The following is a 6,000-nucleotide window of genomic DNA, read 5'->3' as shown; positions in this document are numbered from 1 at the left end:
TAATAAAAAAATGGCTTGGGACTCGCAAATAATCGTCACTCTTGGTGTCTTTTATGCTAGCTGGGTGATTATTATTAAGCATTGATGTTATCGATCTAAATAATAATGAGAACGAAACTATAATCATGCAATTTAATTATGATTTGTGGATTTGGCACAGACTATAGCTTCATTTAGGCATATAGCTTAGGTTATATTTTATCATTTTCTATTGGATCTAGCTGTTATATCAATAAAGTCTTGCACCTATTATTATAAATAATACAGATATTTTACATAGAAACCAAATATTCATTTGAAACTCCTGCAGTGATATCGCTTCAGCTAGTTAGTGCGCGGGGGAAGTATTAACTATGTATGCAGACACGCGGTCGGCACACAGTTGCGCGGGACCTGTCAATCGGCCTTTGCGCATCTCACGGGTTCATACGCCGGGAACTGCACGTGTGGTATCCGATCACGATTTTTTCAAAAATATAATCGATAGTTGATCAAACAAAGTAAAGTGTTTATCATTTAAAAATGGAATGAATTTTCAAATACGTAGTAAAATTATTCAGTGTTATCTTTATTTATGTGACAGAAGATAAAATTTAAATAATATTAATTTGAATTATTCATAAAATTCGATTGAATTAAAGTTTTATTCAAGTTACGGAAAAGTTTGTGTATTTTTAAAAATCTGTTTTAAACTGTGCGATTATCTAAATCAGGTATGTAATGATTGATTAATTTTTTTCAATAATTTATTAATACACGCACAATTTAAACATATATTTTTTTATTGAAAAGAAAGAAACATACATAGAATAGGTACAACCTAGAATAAAAAAAATAATTAACTTAGATATTCATTGACGGAATTTGAAGCACCTCTGATTGTTAGGTATTAGTAATTATTCGCAAGAATAATAGATGAATCGGTAGCTTTTTGGATAAGAGTATTCGTCCGGAAAGAGACAGAAGAAAGAGTTCAATTTTTTTTAAAATTATAATCTACTTTTCCTCCATAATTTAGTATATTATGTATAATGATATTAAAATTGTTTATTTTATAAATGCTCGATGTTTTCTGTTAGACTGCATTATGCATTTCTCCAACAAATTTTGTAGTGGAACTGAAATAATATAATTATTTTGTGTTTACTTATTGTAAGTGTGTCTTATTTGATTTGAGTAAATCAAGTTTGAAGACGAGGATTAGAAATATTATGCGGCGATCGCATGTACGAGAGACTTGAATTACAGGTAGAATCCCTTCTGACAGTTCTGACGACAGATCGAAATACACACATTTGTAATTACTGACGGAGATTCAATAAAATATTCCCTCACAACTTAGAAATTGGGCAAAGAAATGTCTTAGAAGTTTCGTCTTTCTTAATACATTGGATATATGAATGATAATCAGAATCATTGGTTATATTTACTGTATAATTTATTGAACAGCGTTTTTTAATTGAATTTTTAGCTCGTATATATCACGTAATCAAATGCAGAGTAAGTAACATAAAAATATTGCTGTAAATTGAAAACTTGCAAATAAGTAGGTACAACTTGAAGCCTTATTGAAAAGGAGATGTCTATCTGCGTAAGCAAAAGAATAATACAACTTTTGAAAATAGATTCCAAGGAAATTAACAATTTCAGCGCGCCAGCAAATTGTTATTGTTTGTAGAAATATACATTAGAATTATGTTTATTGTTTTGCGTGTATTGGTTTAAAAATTATCACAAAAAAATTATAAAATATAATAGGTGACGATTTCACATAAAAACCAAGGCTAAGATAGTAAGAAGGTACAGCTAATAAACCTTTCCTAGGTATGATACTATATGTTGGCTATACAGTCTAATATTAATTGTAATTTACCACTTTTAATCCGAATGATATAACGTGTCATCCGAATTTGGGTCCCTCGAGATATGTTTCAAATTTTCGCAAACATTGGTTATCTATTATTATCTATTTATTGACTGTTTTTTGAAGACTGAGGATTATTGATGGTTATTCGATTTTAGATGAGATGCATATTTCTTTATTATGTATACAATTATAAGTTACAATAATTTAGACTGATATATTTAAAAAAAATATATATAATATCACTCCGATACATACCTAATGGCTTATATAAAATATCAATGAAAAAATACAGCAAGCAAATTCATTTTTAAGTATAATCAACTGGGTGTATTCGTTTCTTCGTCTAGCTCACAGAAAACATTCTCTGAAGATGCCATTTTGATTTGTCAAATACCCTTTATTTCTTACAGATAAATATTATGTTATTTTTTTGAATTATTTGTATTGTTAATTTATGCAAATATTTGTACATTCAACCGTAGACAGTTAAGTACATAATATTTATTTAACATCTCTATTTCTGTATTTTCAAAATGAGTAATATATTAAAGGTATTCCTAATTAATTACGGATTAATCAAAATTTAATATTATACGTAAATCTATGAAAGTATATCTAATATCTATTCAATTCAATAGAATTTGAGTATAATTTTATGCATACATAATAGCAGTCTAAGAAAATAATAGGGTCGCACGCAATCCCACTCGAATACATTAGATCAAATATCAGTGTGCAAAATGTATCTATGTAAAGGAAGAAAATAATTGTAAAAAACACTACTTACTTCAAAAGAGCAAAATAGAAGACTGAGTTTTGGAAATATTCTTTGTTTCTTGGGTGATTTGAATTGTTCCTTTTTTTCTTTACGATTAATATTAAATATTAAATTTGCCAGACAATTTCCTTTCGCTTACAAGTATTATAATCGACTTAAAAACTATTTCTTCCATATATTTTTATGTCCTAGCTAGGAAGTATTTTTATAAATATTATAGAAACGTAATACGTAATGATATGACAAATTATCTTAGGTACCATGTTATTAACAATAATATTATTAAGCATTGAACGTGCTATCATTAAATTAAAGGTCATACTTTTTAAGTGTTTTTATTTATAAATGTATTATATGTCAATAAACTGACTTCTTATTAAAACCAAATTGCAGAACAATATAATTATTATGTATGTTAATAATTAATATTTCATATTCGAACCGGTTATGTGAAGTTTTTTTTGTAGATTGCCTACCAATGTTTATTTTATTACTATATATTTTATTACACAGGCTTTGATGCCATTTGCTTATATCATTTTTTTAATTTTAGTATAGTTATAGTAAAAACTTTAGGAAAAAGTTATGCTTAAAATTCTAGTGTTTCAGGTGAATAAGTAAATATTTTAAAATGTAGTAGTATGTATAAAAAATAAGAACCTTCTAGACTCTAGAGTATAGACTACATACCTCTAAAGAGCTAACATACAATTGGCAATAAAGTTATTGGTGGAATTTTTAAATAATTACTTTGAACTATAGCAATTTTTGTGTATTTTATATCATTTAAATAATATTAATAAATGCAATCGGTAAGCCATTCACACTTTTCATAATTAAGACATAATATTTATCAAAGTTCATTGTTACTCTCCAACATTCTTTAAAATTCCTTCCGAAATATTCTGTATAATATACTTAATACGATAATTTAGGGTTCACACATTTTTTTAAGGCTAAACATCTGATATGTACATTGGCCGCCTTCGAAAGAAATTTATTAATGGTTTGTTTTTCGACAAAATGTGGTTTGCTATTTATTCAAACAATATGGAAAAAAATATTATGTGAATTTGCCCGAAGAGGGATTAGAACCATCGACCAACTACATCAGAAAGGGACTTTCTGTCACACAATTACAGCAGGCATTGCAAATTCATGTGTTAATAGGTACCCTTGCTAATAGAAAACTTGCAAAGACGGTTTATGAATTAATAACTAAAACTAAACTAAATAAAATAATAAATTATGTATATTCAATAAAAGAATATTATATTCTTAAATCTTATGAATTATTCGTTGAATAAAAAAATAGTTTGTTGATTCATTATATATTTTTAAAAAGTGGTAGGTCTGAAATATGTAGCGTTATTTTATATCTCAATGCGACCCTGTCAAATAAACTTTAGTGCACAAAAATGACTTATTTTAAATCACATTAACCTCATTGATTTACAATAATATACTTATGCTCATTCTTTCTAAAACCTGTTTCTCCAATTTCGTGGTTTTATTAGACTCGTCTTATCTTTAAACTACACAAAGATACAACATATTATAATATTATGGAATTTTATAATACAATTAAATGATAGTGAAATTGTATTTCAAGTAGATTTCAATGTACACTTATTTTAAACATTTTGTTTATATTGCATAGGGGCTATCATTATAATTATTATACAGTGTTTATAGTGGTATAGTTACCATAATACTAATGACTACATTAGTTAGTTTTACACACATAATATATAACTCAATATGTATCCTACTTTGAATATAGTTAGCAGATAATGAAAGAAATTCTGTAAAATATGAAATATTATCGTGCATTATATTAAAATGACTACGCAAGAAGAGAGATTATCTTTCACAGATCTTACAGATATTATGAAAAAAACTGAAGTGTGCTTTTGGCAACGATATTTGAAACCATTTTAAATGACGAAAATATTTTCACATCTGTATAAAAAATATTTTGCAAAGACGAAAATAAACAACAAAAATGTTTGAATAGACGATACATCTTGACATTATTCTTTATGCCTATTTGTGGTTTATTGAATATGGTGTAATATTATAATATATTATCAACTTAGTTAGTCACCGTTCTGAAAAAAATTAAAGATACCTAATAGAATTTCAATGAACTTATTCACGGGAAAAGCCCAAACAATTTAGAACGCCATAAGATGAAGCAATATTGTAACAATTCTCAGATTGAATATTAAACGGCTACAATTTAATTTTACACATCCCTATCATTAAAAGAATATATTATTTTTATATAATATTATTAATTATTTTGACACATTGTGGTCATATACAAAGAAAGTATAAACAAATTACACGAGTAAATAATATTATATCTAATGAGAAGTCTACCAAGTCAAGTAAAAAAATCAAAATAAAAATAAAGTAGTTTATCCTATTTATGTATAGAGGCGATTAATTATTAATAAAATAAGTAGACCGTCTAAACACGCTAAACTGTCAAAAAACGCTATGTTTCAACAGCCCCTCTCTTGGCAGTTTGGACGGTTTAGACGGCTAAATTATTGCAACAATTATAATATCTCAATACATACATATGATAAACTACCATCGATAGCCGCCTATAACCGCCTTGTGTATAGAATAAACCCAAAGAAGGGTTGCAAAAATGCAGTAATGGAGTTTTGGATACATGTAGATAAAGTTATCCTAACGAAATTATTTAAACGTAAGTAAAATACGTGTTCACATTATTTTTTTGACGTTTTTTGCATTATAGGCACTAGGCTTAATTAATTTTTCCAATCACATTCATCGGTATTTATCTATTGCACATGTATATGATCAGGGTGGATTACGATGACATTTTTATTTTTATGCCTTGCTTATTATATTAGTGAGTAGAAACGTTTGGAATAGCATTGCTGTGATATAATATTAATACTATCGACCAAAGGAAGATATAAAGTGGTTTTACCAAAATAAAGAAAAACCGGAAAAAAAATAACATCTAAACCACATTGTAATTTTTATAAAACGCAGTGAGCAGCCTTTCATTTTACGATGTCCGAATTAAATTTGGGAACTGCAATTATTTATATACATTTTTTTCATTTTTATCCAAACTGATTATTTTGGAAAACTAAAAAGATGTTTTCTTTCTTTGATATTATTTATTAAAAAAATAATCGGGTGGACCGTATAATGCCCGCGGGGTGCGGGTTGCTCATCACTATTATATCTCATTGCTTTATTAACGAATTAAAAAAATACGACTGATGATTTTTTAAAAATTACTGTTTAATATGGCAGAAAAAACTACAATGAATCCTTGGGTACAACAGTTAGTTGTATGGCGTTT

The 6,000-nt window shown here is 27.3% G+C and overlaps 1 protein-coding gene across 2 annotated transcripts in view; it reads left to right on the top strand.

Moving 5' to 3' along the window:
• The first annotated feature begins 390 nt into the window (after positions 1-390).
• The window catches only part of LOC147079247 (phospholipase B1, membrane-associated-like), a 204,212-nt gene continuing 198,602 nt past the window's right edge, over positions 391-6,000 (top strand). For both annotated transcript variants that reach the window (XM_085954866.1, XM_085954876.1), the window contains exon 1: positions 391-713. The gene's annotated coding sequence lies outside the window, so the exon portion shown is untranslated. The remainder of the gene's footprint in view (positions 714-6,000) is intronic.

The sequence above is a fragment of the Rhyacophila brunnea genome, unplaced genomic scaffold, assembly GCF_057557595.1.
Source record: "Rhyacophila brunnea isolate RB1 unplaced genomic scaffold, BYU_Rbru_1.0 scaffold_10, whole genome shotgun sequence".
Classification (NCBI taxonomy): domain Eukaryota; kingdom Metazoa; phylum Arthropoda; class Insecta; order Trichoptera; family Rhyacophilidae; genus Rhyacophila; species Rhyacophila brunnea.
Note: the sequence above shows the minus strand (reverse complement) of the source record. Positions and strands in the feature narration are given on the sequence as shown.